At 41.8% G+C, this 18,984-nt stretch overlaps 1 protein-coding gene across 1 annotated transcript in view; it reads left to right on the top strand.

Annotated features, from left to right (window-relative positions):
• Positions 1–18,984, top strand: part of sipa1l3 (signal-induced proliferation-associated 1 like 3) — a 150,679-nt gene that overhangs the window by 10,391 nt on the left and 121,304 nt on the right. The window contains exon 2 of the mRNA XM_078533365.1: positions 4,221–4,326. The gene's annotated coding sequence lies outside the window, so the exon portion shown is untranslated. The remainder of the gene's footprint in view (positions 1–4,220; positions 4,327–18,984) is intronic.

Genomic DNA, 18,984 nt, shown 5'->3' with positions numbered 1-18,984 from the left:
TTCGCTGCTGCTAATGGATTTTTGGTGCTTGATATCAATAGCCCATGCAACAAACTAAAGTTGGAATGTAGAGCTTTCCAGGAGAAATATTTCTAATCCATCCTTATATTCCAGTACAGTCTCTGTGTTTTAGAGAAGTATTATTTTGCCCACCACTGAGCCCTCATCTTGGTGAATAAAGAATTGGGTATCAAACACTCCTTTCCATACCACCACTCAGCACCCTGACGCACCCCCCCCCCCCCCCCCGCCAAATTCCCACCACCTTCCCAACCCTCCTCAGAAGCTTGTTCCCCTATTCACTACGGGCAATAAAGATAATCACTTGTGTTATCACCGGCACTTCAGTTGGAAGTGACTTTGGCACAGGTGGGGGCAGGCTGATGTCTTAGTCCACAAAGATCTAGCCTATAAGGACTATGCTGACATTGGGGAAAGCCTGGATAGATTGCTGATTACTAGTATGAGTTCAGAATAACCGTGTGTGAAAGGTTTCCACACGTGCAGTTCTGTTGCTGAATCTGCTCCAATAGATGAAAACAGGCCGATTCAGCAGCTTTTGAAGCCATGTTAAATAGTTTGTAGAATGACTAATGTGAAGCTATGGAAGACTTTACTTTCCAGTGGTTTGAATGTTATATTAAACTTGACAGTGTCTCCATTCAATTTAGTATGTTTGAGTGTAATGTGGAGCTGACCTTATTGTAGAATAATTCTCTAAACCATTCTCTTTTCCAATTTATCTCCTTAATCTTGTGTTGGAAATGCTGAGAGGGGTTTGTGAAGTGTGTATTCTTTCCTATTCTTACTCTGCTATATTACCTCATCTAGTTTATTAATGAGTACACTTGATCCCCTCAACCTTTAAATTTTTTGTTTAACGAAGACTTTTTTTATGCCTTCACCCTCGGGTGTTTTTAAAAAAAACATGCAGCATGGCGTTTTTTAATCGTCAGCACTACACTATAAGGAATCTAGTACAAAACAGTTTGATGTTAACCTTTAACTAACATAAATCTTGCGTTAGAAAATGCCTGGAGGACTTAAGCCTATATTCAGGTTTTCACTCTTATCTTACTCTCTTGTGCAGCAGTTGGATGTCTTTGTTTATATAGCCTGAGACCCTGCAGCTACCTTATACCTAGATTAGGATTCTGGAATCCACTTCAGCCTAAACTTTCAAAAGTACAATATTGAGACCAACTGGAGTCAAAGTTGGAATTTTAATCAGGTTTGGCCTAACAGCATCTGCAAATATGCTGTTTTCTATAGTCTTCTCTAGCTTCATATTAGCCATTCTCTGTGTTATTTAGTGATTGTTAATGGACTTGCAACCTCCAAGGGACACTCCCACAGCAAGGCTTTAAAGCATTTCATAAAATGAAGGAAGCATTTGGGGCGGAATTAAAAAGTAGTGCGAACAGAATATAAGGAAGAGTGACACTGCTGCTGCTGAAGTAAGATGTGCTTCTACAGGAGTTCTGGTCCTGTCTTCATTACTGCTGCCTTCGGCAAAGCCAGAAAGGACACACCAGTAAACTGCCTGTCCAACTGAATTCCAGCATCTTTAATGATAAGTCACATTGTAATATCCTCCTAGATTGAGTGGAACATTTGTTTTAACCAAAATGATAAGTAGTGTCCTCTTTAATATATTTCTTCACCCTTCCCCTAGCCCCAAGAAATAATTCCACTTAAAGCTCATGTTTTTGACACTTCCGTTGTCCCCGTGCCTGTTGACATTTTTGGAATAGAAAACCAACCCAGGAATCTATTATGAACCATGATTGCTTCATGTGGAATGGCAAGTTACTGCACCATTCTCTTAACAGCATGAGGTGTCTTTACTGTGACCAAAACAAAATGGAGCCAGTGAGCTACAGTAATTGGTGGTCTCAAAACAATGGATCGCATATTGCTCAAACTGAGCTGTAAAAATACATTCCTGTGTGTCTGTGCATACTTTTGAAATTGCACAGGGCTACTGTGAAGTTCATTGTTGTGGTCAACAGGAGAGAATTTGTGGACAAAATGTTTTTGGGAAAGCTTAGGCAACTTAAAGAATTAGTCATAGAGGTCTACAGCACAGAAAAAGGCCCTTCGGCCCATTGAGTTTGCGCCGGCCAAACAAGTCCCTAACTATTCTAATCCCATTTTCCAGCACTAGGCCCATAGCCTTGTATGCCATGGCATTGCAAGTGGACATCCAGATACTACTTAAATGAGGGTTTCAGCCTCTACCACCCTTTCAGGCAGTGAGCTCCGGATTCCCACCACCCTCTGGGTGAAAAAATTCTTCCTCACGTCCCTTCTAAACCTCCTGCCCCTTAGCTTAAATCTATGTACCCTGGTTATTGATTCCTCCACCAAGGGGAAAAGTTCCTTCCTGTCTACCCTATCTATGCCCCTCATAATTGTGTAGGAGCACACCTATAGGAGGGTTTGAATGCCCCCTGAGCAAGGGAAACTATTCCTGCAGCACTTTCTTGTTCACCAAGTTGGGCAGATGCTGGTGGAGTGGTAATGTCACTGGACTAGTAATCCAGAGGCCCATGCCAATGCCCTGGGAAACACGGGTTCAAATTCCATCACAACAGCAGCTGGTTGAATTTAAATTCAATTAATTACAAAAAAATCTAGAATTGAACCCTAGTTTTAATGGTTACCATGACAATGCCCTTTAGGGAAGGTAATCTGCTGTCCTCACCTGGTCTGGCCTACATGTGACTCCAGACTCTCAGCAATGTGGTTGACTCTTAACTGCTCTCTGAAATGGCCTAGCAAGCCACTCAGTTCATGGGCAATTAGGGATGGACAACAAATGACACCCACATCCTAATAAAGAATATAAGAGAAAGTTTTGCTAAACCTTTATAAATCACTGGTTAGGTCTCGGCTGGAGAATTGTGTCCAATTATAGGCATCACACTTTAGAAAGGATGGCGAGCCCTAAGTGAAGGTGAGATTTCAGTCAGTTACTGCACAGGAGGAGGCCATTCAACTCATCAAGTTCATGCCAGCTCTCCACAGAGCAACCCAGTAGGTCCTTCTCCCCTGCTTGACCTCTTAGCCCTGCAAGTTTGTTTCCTTCAAGTGCCCATCCGATTTCCTTTTGAAATCATTGATTGTTTCCACATCCATCACTCTTCTGGGCAGCGAGTTCCAGGTCATTACCACTTGCTGTGTTTTTTTTATACTTCCTCACAGCCCCCCTGCATCTCTTTTCCAAAACCTTCAACCTGTGTCCCCTTGCCTTTGTACCACCAGTTAACAGGAACAGTTTTCCTTGTCTACCATATCCAAACCTGTCAATTTTGTACACATCTATCAAATCTCCCCTCAATCATACCAGGAACTTCAGTTAGGTGGAGACTTGCAAGAAGCTGAGTTTGTACTACTTAGAGCAGAGAAGGTCACAGGGAGATTTCATGGAGATGTTCAAAATTATGAAGGCGTTTGCTAAAAGTAGATAAGGAGAAACTGTTTCCAAAGGATGGTCAATAACCAGAGAACACAGGTTTGAGATAATTGGCAAAAGGGCAGTGGGGTAGGGGTAGAAGGAAAAGGCAAGGGGGAGGAAATGAAGAGAAATATTTCTTCCACAGTGAGTTTTTATGACCTGGAATGCAGTGCCTGGAAGAATGGTGAAAGCAGCCAGGCTGTGCCATGGCCTTTGCCAATGTTTTCTGTAACCAGCTGCTAAAAGGTGGATGAGAGCAGCTCCTTGTGCCTTAACTCTCCAATTTATCTCAACACTACATACCCTTTTCACCTGAGAACTTTGACTCTTAGCTTTCATTTTTTTTCACTTAAATTCTTTTAGCTAAAATTGTTAACGTAAGTACTGTAAATCAGGGTTTTAAATTCGAATAGCCTTTTCAGCCTATTTTCAGATTTCATCCCTGGTCTTTTGCTTCAACTAAATCATGACACAGGTCAAAGGGAAATCAAAGCCATTCTTTCATTCAGTTTATTGATGGGAAAAAGTTTAACAAGGACAATTGCAATATTTACAGTTATTTGTCAAATAATATTATTTTCAACAAGTTACACCTACATGTGACTAAATAAAGCAAGATTCATTGCTATAGGATTTCAAGGCATCTCTGATGTGGCTTACATTAGTTCCAACCAATCTTATTTTTTTTAATGCGTTTCTAAATGTGCTTGGTTATCTGCATTCACTTTACTTTTGGATTTTCTTCCCCTTCTCTTCCTAGGTTCTGTGACTTGCTGTGACTTTCCTGAGATTACCCACCAAGAGCCCAGTGAAGGTGAATGTGAAATGGCACATGTATTCCATAGTTGACCTGTGAGTTCAATCAGGTATGTAAAAGAAATGCAAGGTGAGCTTGTTCTTGTCGAGAAGAAATTTCAAAAAGACTGCCTAGGACTACAGGGTTGCCATTGTGAGCTTGAGGTTTGCACAGTTTTAACATTTGAATTATTACTGCACTTTCAACCTTACAATTCAGTGCTGTGCCCTTGCTGGCTCTTTGCAGGAAATATTGGGATTTTGCTGTGTTTAAAAATAATAGCCCTGAATTAATTCACTAACTGGCATTAATTTAACAATGCACTGCTGTGGTTAAATTGTTGCTTTTTATATTGCCGGATTTCAAAGTGTCTGGCTGTGGAGAAACTGTCTCGCAGTGCTTTGGTTTGGCACTGCATGTGATATATCCTCAGTAGATGTCACACCATGTTTAATGTGCTAAGGGATTCCATTAACCACTTTATAAACTGAAGCAGAGCTTAATTAAATGTTTTGTGAAAATCAGGACTGGGAGAGATCATCTGTGAATGCATATACAGAGCTCCTCCCTCCTGGTCACAATATGTGCTGCTGGCTGCAAATTTATGTAGTTACTGATTTGAGAGATTGCAAGGTACCTTGTGTAGGAATGGGGGGAAATAGCTTTGTTGATGCTGTAGAGGATGCTGTTGAAGTTGGAATAAGGTGAGGTTGTTGGCCTAGAATGGAGGGAACTTTACTCTGCATTGAACTGTGCTAAACCTGACCTTGGAGAACTTGGGCATCCAGTGTGAATATTGTTAAAATGTCTCATTCCACAAAGGTAACATAATTTGTATTAATGAACACACATGCATCAAAAAATGATTTTAACTTCATCTTCATGCTTTTAGCATTTTGACTGTGGACCCTACAAGAAAACAAAGCGTCTGTACCAAAAAGATTATTTTAGTCTGTTTTCTCTACTGATACTGCCTGACCTGCTGAATGTGCCCTTGAAGGTGATCCCATGCCGTGGTGTACAGTAGCCTGGAATGTAACGCACGTTGAAATAAACAGACCGCTCTCAACATAGTGAAAGTTCTGATTTTTAAAATGTAAGCTTCCCATGGACAAAAACTCAGTGTTCAGAGAAGTTTGTAGCTCACCCAGTACAAAGAAAATTTGGAGGGATCATTGCTGCTGGATGTTCCCAGCATTTGCTTGTTTTGTTTGACTCCCAGCATCTATGTTTTTAAAATTATTTCATATATGCTATCACTCCGATTTTATCTCTGGGCACATTCACAGCAAGTGTGAAACCCCTGCACATAGTGACCCGGGACTATTTTAACTCCTGCCCCTTGTATAAATAATGCTGAACTATCTCCCACCAAAGCTGGTGGTAGTGACATCAACTCTAGTGGGTAGCAGCAGAGCTTGGAGCTGGACCAATGGGAGCAAGGGAATGATCCCAGTTGTAAAAGTTAGTATTGGGGATGGGTGGCAGGGTAGGGGCACACAGTGTGCAACAGTGTATCCCAGGCTGTTGAGTAAGGCAAGGGAGGAGATAGCAGGGGCGCTGGCAATAATTTTCAATATCTCTCTGGCTACAGGAGAGGTGCCAGAGGACTGGAGGAGAGCCAATGTGGTACCGTTATTCACTAAGGGAGGAAGAGATAAACCAGTGAACTACAGGCCATAAAAACAAAAAACTACTGCGGATGCTGGAAATCCAAAACAAAAACAATTACCTGGAAAAACTCAGCAGGTCTGGCAGCATCGGCGGAGAAGATAAGAGTTGACGTTTCGAGTCCTCATGACCCTTCTACAGGCCTGACTACAGGCCAGTCAGTCTAACTTCCGTGGTGGGGAAACTATTGGAAGTAATTCTGAGGGACAGAATTAATCTACACTTGGAGAGGCAGGGACTAATCAAGGACAGTCAGCATGGTTTTAAGGGGAGGTCATTTCTGACCAATTTGATTGAATTTTTCAAAGAGGTGACCAGGTGTGTAGATGAGGGCAATGCATTTGACGTAGTCAACTTGGACTTCAGCAAGGCTCTTCATAATGCCCCGCATGGGAGACTGATAACGAAGCTAAGAGCCTATGGGATCCAAGGCAATTTGGCAAATTGGATCCAGAATTGGCTGAGTGGCAGGAAGCAGAGGGTGATGGTCGAGGGGTGTTTTTGTGACTGGATGCTTGTGTCCAGTGGGATTCCACAGGGATCGGTGTTGGGTCCCTTGCTGTTTGTGGTATATATAAACGATTTAGACTTGAACGTAGGAGGGTTGATCAGTAAGTTCTCGGATGACACGGAAATTGGTGGGGTGGTAAATAGTGAGGAAGATAGCCTTAGATTACAGGAGGACATGGACAGGCTGGTCAGGTGGGCTGATCAGTAGCAAATGGAATTTAATCCGGATAAGTGTGAGGTGATGCACTTGGACAGGACAGTGGGAATACACGATGAAAGGTAGGACCCTAGGAAGTACCGAGGATCAGAGGGACCTTGGTGTGCATGTCCACCAGTCCCTTAAGGTAGCGGGACAGGTAGATAAAGTGGTTAAGAAGGCATATGGGATACTAGCCTTTGTTAGCCAGGCATAGAATATAGGAGCAGGAAGGTTATGCTGGAACTGAATAAAATGCTGGTTAGGTCACAGCTAGAGTATTGCGTGCAGTTCTGGAATCCGCATTATAGGAAGGATGTGATTGCACTAGAGACAGCGCAGAGGAAATTTACCAGGATGTTGCCTGGACTGGAGAGTTTTAGCTATGAGGAGAGATTGGATAGACTGGGGTTATTTTCCTTGGAGCAGAGGAGATTGAGGGGTGATGTGATTGAGGTGTATAAAGTTATGAGGGGCAGAAATAGGGTAGACAGGAAGGAACTTTTCCCCTTGGTGGAGGGATCAATAACCAGGGGGCATAGATTTAAGGTAAGGGGCAGGAGGTTTAGAAAGGATGTGAGGAAGAATTTTTTCACCCAGAGGGTGGTGGGGATCTGGAACACTCTGCCTGAAAGGATGGTAGAGCCAGAAACCCTCATAACATTTAAGTATTTGGATGTGCACTTGCGATGCCATGGCATACAAGGCTTTGGGCCTAGTGCTGGAAAATGGGATTAGAATAGTTAGGCACTTGTTTGGCCAGCGCAGACTCGATGGGCCGAAGGGCTTTTTTCTGTGCTGTAATCTCTATGACTCTATGATACTGGGAGGAAAAGAGGAAGGGCTTGTGCCGGAGAGGCCTAAGGATTCCTTATGGGGCATGCTGCCCCCAGCCCACAAGGAATCTTCTCAAACGTTTGGGGAAAAAAAATTATTTACTTTGCCCTCTTATGACCACTTTGCTGCCTTCCATGCTTTGCAGATGGCTTTGTTGTCCCTTCCTGATTTCTGGAGTTAAAATTGTGTTGCATGTCAATTGTTGAGGGCTGTGACTTCAACATGTTAAGTAGGTCCTTGGCTGCCTGGGGTGGGCAGCCCCTCATATGTCTGAACTCTGCTTTGTAAAAGTGGTAAGGAGCAGGTAACTGGTACGACTCCCATCCCGTGCATGTGAGGCAGGTTGGATTAAAATCATGGTTTGTTTTATTGTGTTTATAAGAATTAGCAGCAAAATTATCCTCAAAGGCAGATGCTATTGACGTATGTTTGGAAAAGTTCACATTTTAAAATGAAGCTTCCAGACAGACCCTGGCGCCAGGTTGACAGAAACTCTTCGCAGGTGTTGAACGTCTAATAACACAGACATCTGTTTAATAATTGCAAAGGCTATATTTAGAAAAGGTTATGAAAAAAAATAGCCTAGAAAAACATTTTAACATTTGATATTACAGTTCAGCCAGTGTATTGCTTTTCAGCTTTGCTGGTCTGTCAGTATCATGCACACTTGATAAACCTATCTTGTGACTGTGATCAGTGCTCATTTAAGCAGCCTAACTTTTCAATGTTAATGAGTCTGCTTCCATGTGCACACACCATATTTTGTTTGAGGGTGCACACACTGTTCATTCTGAATAACTAACTGATTTTAGACTTTCCACTGATTCTGTGAATATAAAAGCCAATTTATTTTACTAATTATATCAATTCTTCATGTATTGAAGCCATTCTATATTCCTTTACTTAAAAAAGTACTTTACTCTAATATTATGCCTGCCTCTTTGTAATACTGTAATAAGCCCAACTTCTTTATTCCCTTGCCCATCACTCCAACCCTTGCAAATAATTAAAACTCTTATGAGCAGCATTTTATTTCTGTGGAGAACAAACTTGTCAGTATTACGAATGATGGTACTTAAATTCCTCCTGTAAACTGCAGAGTGCATTTTTTCACAAATTCCTTTCTGTCAGCTAGCAACATTATAACTGGCAGTGTGCTGGTATTCCATAATATTCCCTTGCTGTGAAGTGATCTGGATTAGAATAAGGGAGGAGCCTTTTTTTTGTGTCAACTCAGAGGCATGTCTCTTATAGAGCCAATAAGAAGGCCATTGACTCATGTAGCGTGTGTCAGTTGTTTTTGTCAGTTTTGCTTTGCAGATTGTGGTGACTTCGCTGACCTGTGCGCACAAGGTGTGTCACTGTTCCTGTTATTCAGCATGCCATTTAGGATCTGCTCTGAAAGGACTTATTGAAAATAGGCTTCCACTTTAGTATTGTGTTGCTTTTAGATGGATGTTTCCCCCAGATACTATTTTGGTCTTAATCTTTTTGATTCCAAAAGTACTTGCCTCTTCTTTGCACGTTCTTTCTTTGTCGTCTTTATCAGGGTGTAAAATGTCCATGTAGTTTTTTTTTTTCATGTTTAACTATGACTTTAAGTCCACTTGTGGGTCCAAAAACTAGATTTGTAATATGTAACTTGAAGATATTTGAAGAACCTTGAGGCATTTGTGAAAATGCATTGAGGCAGTTACTGAAAGTATGCGTTAGTCAGGGCGCTACTAGTAATACTTTGCTAGGGTTTTGGGGCAGAGTATTGGAAATTAATGGCTGAACATAAATCAGGGCGAAGCCTCATGTGGACGAGCGCACATTGTGCTCAGTTACCGTTGTGAAAACAGCCAAATGGCAGAACCGGGACTCTAAAGAACCATTTTGAAGCCTTCAACATTGAGTTTTATGGTAGATTTCAAATGTTAGTGATGGCACTACCAAGCATCTGGAACACTATTCCTCTAAAAGTGATCAAAAAGTTGTAGCTTAAAATTTTCCCCCTTGGTCACAAACCATCAAGAATTAGTTTCAACCAGTCTTGCAGCTCTTAAGTATTAACATTACCCTGCATCATTCAAAGAATTAGCAAAGTTTTCACCAAGATTTTATTGTCATGTTAATTATGTCCCCTAAACACAAATAAGATTTTACACACACAAAAAAGGGTTATTTCAAAACCACTGCAGTGGTTTTTTAAAAAATAATTTTAAGGGATAGGGAAGTCTAAAGACTACACTTCAAGGTAATTGCCCTTTTTATAGGAGTAAGAGTGTTGTTGAAGTTGATCCTATTGCCACGATAAAAACCCCTGTGTACAGTCATCTCTTTCCCTTTGACGGCATGCAAGTGACATCTGTTGCAGGGGACATTGTTGTACATTCCAGAGCATGTCCAGTGCAAACAGCAGCTGAGCAGGGTGGGTGGTGGCAGGGGGGACGAGGAGCAGGTGAACTGATTTTTAAAAAAAAATTGGCAGTAGAAGAATTACTTCCCGAGACTCCGTGACTCCTTTAACTATTTGGGTTGAAGAGAAAGACCATGTGGGCCTTGTGCCCCTGGATGGCAAATCATGGTGCAGTGTTGTTCACTGTTGCTTTAGAAAAAAAATAGCACCACAGAAGTGGATGTTAAAATTTTGACACATCAATATGCCAAAAATCCCTCAGGTGCATTTTGAAGAGAGTTCTGCATCAAAGTCTCCGTCCCTGTCTTTGTTCTGCGTTCCATTTGGTAATGATTGTGAAAGTATTGATTTGTTCAGCCGATTGGTACTTGATATGCCCAAAGGGGGATTACTACAGGACTTAGATTGATGGTGCTTGATAGTTGCAAGATCCATTGTGCTAATGCTTGACAAGCCTGTTGAGAGAAGGGAACCATATTCTCTGCCTTTAAAGTGTCTCGTTCTGCCATTAGGAAGGTTTGAGAAAGCATTCAGTGACTTTGATTTTTTTTTCCCTGTGCTGCCGCACTAATTTCCTATTCTCCACCTCCTCTTCTCCCTATCACCCCCGAAACAACCAACCTCTACAGCCGGACTTCAATACTATTGTCCCTAGTCTCACAAAAGCTAGATCGATTCCAAAAGCTGCAACAGTGATGGGGTCACGAATGCCCTTGAGGACACAGGTCAGTGGGATTATCTTGCATGGGTTACATCAATATATGCATTCATTATTTAAATTATTTTTCTTTGTAATTTGGTAGAGGGCTGGGGGAAAGAGAGATGGAGAACATGGATCTTGCTTTTAGATGCACTGCTGCCTGCCTCTGCATTTCTTCCATCTACTTTTTTGTGCACCAGTTAATACAGGCATAAACTGCCTGGGATCTCTGTAAAGGCAACCCTGAATTGCTTGCTAGAGGGACATGTATAAGACAACACGAGGTAACATCATTACTGATGATGTTTCATGTATTGTTATTAATACATTGATGATGTATTATTTCATCTAGCTACAGAAGGACCCTCTCCCCTTCCATTTGTCTCATTATTTCATCCCCCTGTGCAATGCTCCCATTCCCAACTTAACTCAGTTTGAGAAAATGCATCAAGCTGTGAGCCAGAATTCTATGCTCTGTAGTGCACTCCTTTGGTGCATGTCCTTTTTTTTTAAATCCATGAAATCAGTTGGAGACCATATATAAAATAAACAGCTTTGGTATTTATTCTAAATCAGGTGTGTGAGCATGCCTCTAACCCCTTTTTAAATTTATTTTGTCTGAAGTGAGCATGATTGATATTTGGGATCTGATTAATGTTGAAGGGCTAATGATTGTCCATGAAGCTGCAGTAATAAATATGCATTCTTTTTATTTTAATGCTGCATTCGGTGTTGGATTGTTGTCTACAGGGCAAATTGGCAACCTATATCTCACTTGTAAATAAAAAGCAAGAAGGCTGGAAACTCCCAGTAATGGATCAGGTAAACGCGACTCCTGATTTTTAAGTTTACAAAGATTTTGATTTTTGAAATCCTCTCCATTAATGAGGAGAAAATTGAGCATTTGTAGTGAAAATGCCTTCACTTGATTTATAAGCACCTGGGGTGTATTGATCTACCAGGAAGCCAGATCGTTGTTTTCTACACTAGCCATTGGAATGGAAGGGAAAAAACGGATAAGATGATGGCAGCTGAGTTTTGTTTTCAGGATTAATTAAATTTTAACTTTGCTTTTAAAGGTCTCCTGTTCAGGGGTCACTGCAAAATTACATGCAATGTGTTTGGATATAGTAATGAAGCTCATTTCAGGGCATCTGACAACCTTCCCCTAAACCAGAGTGAAAGACATAAATGCAAACTACATGAGCTAGTGCCCTGAGTGAGATGGCCAGTTGGTGTTGAATCCTAGACTGCTCTCTGGTGAACTTACCCCTTGCAGCTGGGCTCAAACAGCATTAAACTATCTTTCGTTCCGCCAGTTTGAGTTAGATGTGATCTGGTCCCAGACGAGAGAGGATACAGTGCAGACCAAATATGTTTTATCAATTTATTTCTTAATTTTTTCACTTCTGCCAGAGAATTGTTTTTAATGTCTTAGTTTTATATCTCTCTAACTTCTCACGGATTTATCTCCGCTCCCAGCATTATGGTGACTCAGTTCGACATTACAGCAAGTGATGGGAATGCTTTTGTCTTTAAGACTGACGGGCGAGGAGAACAATGCAGCCGTTGATGTGATTTTCTTATTAATCATAGAGAGATGCGTTAACATAGTGCCTTTCATGACCACATGATGTCCCAAAGTGCTTTATAGCCAATGAAGTACTTTTGAAGTGTTGTCATTGTTACAAAGCAGGAAACACGGGTGTCAATTTGCTCAATGCAGTTGTAATCAACAGTAGTGCGATAAGGACCAGATATCCTATATCTTTTAAAGCGTTGTTGAATGAGGGATAAACAACGGCCAGAACACTGGAATTAACTCCACTGCTCTTCACAATAGCGCCATAGGATTTTTTGCACTCGTTTGGGAGGGCATACGAGTCCTGGGTTTCACGTTTCATTTGAAAGACGGATCTTGTATGATGAGTTCTAACAGCATTATATGCTGTTGGAGAAACCAAGTCTTCACTTTTCCAATGTACGTAGCACCTGAAATAAAAACTCAAAATGCTGGAAAAACTCAGTAGGTCAGGTAGCAGATGTGGAGAAAGAAACAGAGTTTATATTTCAAGTTGTTATGACTCCTTCAGAGCTAAAGAGGCTGAGTTTATTATTAAAACAAAAGCAGAAAATACTGGAAAAACTCAACAGGTCCAGCAGCATTTTTTCTGTTTTTGTTTCAGATTACCAGCATCCACAGTATTTTGCTTTTATCTTAAGAGTTTATTATTAATCTGTTAAAGAGACCAGCAATATAGTAGTAGAATGTGAATGTCTGGAACAATTATTGTTCTTTCCACTGTTCCTCATACAGTTGTGGTTCAAATAACTTCAGGTAACTTTGTTTTTCTCTCTCTCTCTCTCTCTCTCTCTCTCTCTCTCTCTCACTTTTCCCCTCGCGCACGCGTGCTCTCTCAGTACAGGAGGGTTGGTCACAGAAAACACTCGAGCTCCCTTTCGTATTCAGAGAAAGTGAAAATTAAACAGCAGACTGACCTGTGCGCCACTTGCACCTCTCCTGTTGGCCAGCTCTAGATAGGTAGCGGTCCTACTTGCATGCTGCTGCTTTCTGCCCACCTGGATTGAGGATGGCACAAGACAAAGTAAAGAAATAAGCCTGGTTCTCTTTTTTAAAAAAAAAAGTTAGGGAAGGTAAAATAAATTTGAAGGACTAGGTGTGTGTATGTAAGGGTGAGATGTTTGTGGCAGTATGCAGTCTAGTTTATCTTCAGCTGCTTCGTAGGCATCAGTGCTTCAAGGAGATTATAAAAAATTCACTGATAACATCAAGAATCCAAATTACTTTTTAAATTGTAGGGGAATAAAAAATTGAAATCCTGGGGCATTATTCATAGGGCATTGAAGAGAAAACCAGAGAAAGAGCAGCATAGAGAATGGTTGCAGTTGCCTAATGATTCAGTAGGCATGTCAGTGAGCTCATTATGTTACTGCATTAGTAATCTAGAGGCCTGTACTGATGATTCAGAGATCATGAGTTTGAAACCCACATGGCAGTTTGAGAATCTGAAATTGTTCACTCAAGTCCTGTCCTTATCTGGTCTGAGGTGTATGTGGCTCCAATCCCATACCAAGGTTGTTGACTCCTCTTTCCAAAATGGCCAAGCAAGCCACTCAAGTTGTATAAAATATTTGCGGTTTAAGAAGGAGGCCCATTGCTCATTCCTCGTTGCCCCAACAAAGTGACGATGTTGCTGCTCTTGTCCTGAAGTCATATCCTGAAAATGAACCAAGACAACCACCATTCTTTTGTCCAGTTGACATATGGGAGAAAACAATTAGGATCTTGACCCGATTTTAAAATCCCATTTAAAATGAAATATCTACAATTGTGTTTAACATTTTGATTTTTCTCTTCATTCGAAGTTGAATATTTGTGCTTCAAGGAGTGAATGCTGATATAATTTGTAGCACTTGAGTCTAATGAACCTCATAAGGAAATATTAAGAGGGTGTAGTAATTACGATTTTATTTAGTGTGTTATGTACTTTTAAGAATAATACTTGAGGGAAGAACACATGATCTATAGTAATCAATAGGAGAGTAGGGTGGGCTACCTCAACAGTCAATGTGGAGATAGAGTTGGAGTTAAAAGCACAAGTTTAGTTGCTGCTCAGTATATTGTAAATAACCTTAATGTTTCCACCCAAGAAATGTCTGCAGATCAACTCTATCACTAATAGTGCAACTCAGCCACCCTACAACAGAGGTGAACCAAAAGTACAGTTGAAAAGCTAGATTTTAAGGAGCGCCTTAAAGGAGAAGGGAGAGGTATAAAGAAGTTTAAGGAGAGAATTTCAGAGCTTAGAGTTGAGGGAGCTGAAGTCACAGCCGCTAGTGGTGGAGCAATGAAAAATAGGGATGTTGGAGGGACCAGAATTGGAGGAATGCCGATATCTTGGAATGTTGTGGGACTGGTGACTTTTAGAGATGAGGAGAGATTTGGAAACTAGGATGAGAAATTTAAACTCAAGTCAACACAAAGTTATAAGTTGAGAAGTGAACTCCTGAGGTGAGGTGAGAATGACTGCATTTGACCGAGTGTGGCATCAAGGAGCCCTAGCAAAACTGGAGTTGATGGGAATCAGGGGGAAATCTCTCTCCATTGGTTGGAGTCATACCTAGCACAAAGGAAGATGGTTGTGGTTGTTGGAGGTCAGTCATCTCAGCTCCAGGACATCACTGCAGGAGTTCCTCAGGGTAGCATCCTCAGCCCAACCATCTTCAGCTGCTTCATCAATGACCATCTTTCATCATAAGGTCAGAAGAGGAGATGATCGCTGATTACGCAATCATGTTCAGCACCATTCATGACGACTCAAATACTGAAGCAGTCCATGTCCAAATGCAACAAAACCTAGACAACATCCAAGTTTGGGCTGACAAGTGGCAAGCAACATTAGTGCCACACAAGTGCCTGGCATGACCATATTCAACAAGAGAGAATCTAACCATCTCCCCATGACATTCAATGGCATGACCATTGCTGAATCCCCTACTATCAACAACCTGGGGGTTACTGTTGACTGGAAACTGAACTGGACAAGCCATATAAATACTGTGGCTACAAGAGGAGGTCAGAGGCTAGGAATCCTTGGCGAGTAACTCACCACCTGACTCCCCAAAGCCTGTCCACTGCCTACAAGGCCCAAGTCAGGAGTGTGATGGAATACTCCCCACTTGCCTGAATGAGTGCAGCTCCCACAACACTCAAGAAGCTCGACACCATCCAGGACAAAGCAGCCTGCTTGATTGGCACCACATCCACAAACATTCACTCCCTCTACCACCCACACACTAGCAGCAGTGTGCACCATCTAGAAGATGCCCTACAGAAACTCACCAAGGCTCCTTAGGCAGCACCTTCCAAACTCACAACCAGTTCCATCTGAAAGGACAAGGGCAGCAGATAGATGGGAACACTACCACCTGCAAGTTCCTCTCCAAGCCATTCACCATCCTGACTTGAAAATATATCACCATTTCCTCACTGTTGCTAGGTCAAAATCCTGGAACTCCCTCCCTAACAGCATTGTGGGCGTACCTACACCACATGGACTGCAGCGATTCAAGAAGGCAGCTCACCGCCACCTTTTCGAGGACAGTTAGGGATGGGCAATAGCCAGCAAAGCCCACATCCCTTGAATGAATAATATATTTTAAAAATGTCAGTTGTAGGCTTACCTCACTCATGACTGGGCTTGGCAAACTTTCATGATCTGTTGTCTTGATATTACCAGCCAATGCTAATAAATCAAGATTACGTCAAAAAACAACAGAACAAAGTCAAACATGTCGATGTTGATCTTAAGTCATTGTAGCTCTTTAAAAGGCATTTGTTTTTCTATTCTTCACCTGTTAGTGAATATCCATCAGGAAAGTGAGACAAATCCAAGCTTGTACAAACCTGAAACTGATGATGATGGGATGTGTTATTGGACTTTTTAAATCCCTTTCTGCAGGGATTCAAAGGGCAGCTATGGTCATTTATTGCTACTCTGGCCACAATCTAACTCCGGTCTGTTAAGTGTTCACTGGTTTATGTACTCTATCATTCTTTGCAGCTTGTTCAGTGTTCTTTCCCCCACATGCTGGAAGCCTCCTTCTAAATTCCTTTGTCTTTCCCCCTTCAGTCGCACATTAAAATCTTCAGCTTCAACCAATCCCTACCCGTTTCTCCCCACCCTTCAATCTCCCCTCCAGAATTCCTTCTACAGCTGAGGTTTTGCTTCATTAATCATATTTTTTAAATGAGTTGAGGTGGATGATTAAATAAAGGAGCTGATTTGGGTAGAGACTGTACTGAGGCTTGTGAGATGTCGAGGAATTGTCACGAGGCTACTCGTGAGCATGTGAAATGTCCACATGTCTACTTGAATCATGTAGGAAACACACACCAAATATTAATTTTTGTACTGACGTTGGACTATGTATAGAAGTGTTTCAACATTGGGGGAGCATTTTGAGGTGAAGAATTGAGGACTTCATAAAGTGTATTAAGTTTTAAGTACAACTTTTTTTGTGTAGAACATTGTTGTCACTAAATAAACATAGTGGCCACAGTGAATTGGCGTGTGTAGGTTGTCTTAGTAGGATAGATTATATTGCCTCCATCTGTGCTGTCCCAATTCTATGACTTGATAACTGCAGGAATCAGAGTTGAGGTACTATAGGAGACTGAAGACCTCCAGATTTTATTTATCCCCTACAGAAGATGAGCTTGGCTTCCAGTGGAAAAATGTAAGCAGCTGGGACCCGGAATGGTGGTATAGTCAACTTGGAATAATTAAACATTGCATTAGTTCAATTTGAGCGGAAGCCAAATTCTCACCAGAAGTCTCATTAGTGGACTTGTTTATCGGGCTCTTTGTAATTTGAAGCTGGTAACTCTTAATTAAGCATTCAATTGTGTTTCAAGTTCAAATTCATTGGTCTTGGTCTTTCATTTGAAGGGTTGAACCCTTCATTATCCAGAACAATATTTATCCCTCAACCAAACATTAGTTAAAAAAATAAACGAATCTGGTCGTTTGCCTCGTTGCTGTTAGTGGGAGCTTGCTGTGTACACACCACCCAACTGTTGCGCTATTTCTTTTAAAAAAAAAGTCAATAGTTAATAACTAGCTGCAGTAATCAGGAGTGAGGTAATAGTTCCCCAGCGTTATGCTCTATCCGTCGTGTTGACCTGGGGCTGCTCTTCATGCATACAGGTTTTAATACGGCTAGGTGATGGAGCATTTCTGAAGAAAAGCTTGCAGCATCCTGAAGTGCTTGTAAGTACTTAGTCGCAAGCAGGCACCTCTGATTTAAACATCTACTTGTATTGGCTGACTTGGTGGTGACCTTGCCAGCAGTTCTATAGGCATATTAAAAGATGAGTTGATCACAGGCCAAGATTATGGGAACCTCATTATCGTGGAGCTCGGGCTTGAAATTCGAACTGTACAAGTCGGTGAGACTCATTGAAGCTTTGAAACTTTATTCCTGTTCCAGCCTATGTAACTGTTTACAGAACAACATAAAGGCTTGGCGTATATATATTTACTGTCCTTTTTTTTTTTAAAAAATCTCTGGTATGAAGGGTCTTTTTGTATTGCAAAGATTGATGACTTCATTAGGAGAACTGGAGAGGAAGAGTTATTGAATCTGGCTGATGGGAAGCTGAGTTATCATACACAGCGGAAATGACCCAATCGCCGGAGCACCCAAGGCTAATGATTTTATCTCTGTTAACTCCCTCATACGGTCTCGCTGAGTGACTCCTGCATACTGGCTGCCTGATCTCGTGTCTTTGATTTTCAAAGGTAGAATTTATAGGGGTGGCAGAGGGGGACGAGGTGAAATGAAAGATGTTTGAGTGAATTCTAATTATCTGTGTGGGTGCAATGGTGCTCTACTCTGCTGGCTGTGTGGTTCCGGGTAGAAGGTGATTCTTCTTATAGGGAGTTCTTTATCTCAGCCACACAGTTGCACAGGCTGAAGTGAGGGGCAGGGACATCTCCCTTGGAGGGAGGTTGGCAGAATCTGGAGGACAATTTGCCCAGGGGTAATTCTGCATCTGTCATGTTGGTGCCAAGTCCTGAGAGCTGCCAGCCTACCTGAGGTTTGCATGAGGTGCGATCAAAACCAGAGGGGAAGCAGCAAAGGAAAATTCAGAGACTCTCTTTAAAAGTATTCCTTGTGTTTAAGTTAACTTGCGGCTCCAGTTGTTTTTGACCCTTTCTCGACGGTGACCCTGTGGCGTGCTTTATTCCCAGCTGATCAGGTGGGCTTGATGTGCTTCCTGTTGCCGTGGTCTACAGCTGCCTGCTAATGAGACTGGCAAAAATTGTGGATTCACCTCGTTTACTTTACAGGGTTGAATTAAGTGGCCACTGGCAGTGCTGTAGCAACTACGCTTGCATGAGTTAATGCACCTTTTTAAGTTTCTGATTGTGAGGGGACATGGTCAAGCCTTCACATGTTAAGAGTGTAAATACTCTTATTGGTCCCTGGGCTGTGAAATTTGTGCAACTGTGCTGAGAGCTCTCCTTGCCCGCAGCTTGAAAAATTGACGGCCAGCGTCTGATGACAAAGTGGTAAAATAACTTCCATCTAAAAGGTGAGAGCGAGCTATGTGGAACAACTGCCACTTCCAGCTTCATTACTCTACCCGCCCCTCTGGGGCAGCAGCTGGTCCCTGCATGATGTCTCCCTTCAGTTGTGCGGCTGGCATCTGGAACTCGCCAATTTTAGAGATGACGAGCAGTTTGTGGCGCGGGTGTTGGAATGTGCCACATCAGCCTGTCCCTGGTTTATCTTTTAAAAGATGCATAAAAGTTTTAATTTCCTTCTCAAGGCTGCATTGTTTCAAGTCCGCAGTTTTGGGAATAATTAACTGATAAGCATTTGA

This window comes from Cetorhinus maximus, chromosome 32 (assembly GCF_964194155.1).
Source record: "Cetorhinus maximus chromosome 32, sCetMax3.hap1.1, whole genome shotgun sequence".
NCBI classification, from domain to species: domain Eukaryota; kingdom Metazoa; phylum Chordata; class Chondrichthyes; order Lamniformes; family Cetorhinidae; genus Cetorhinus; species Cetorhinus maximus.
This window is presented reverse-complemented; position numbering and strand designations above follow the sequence as displayed.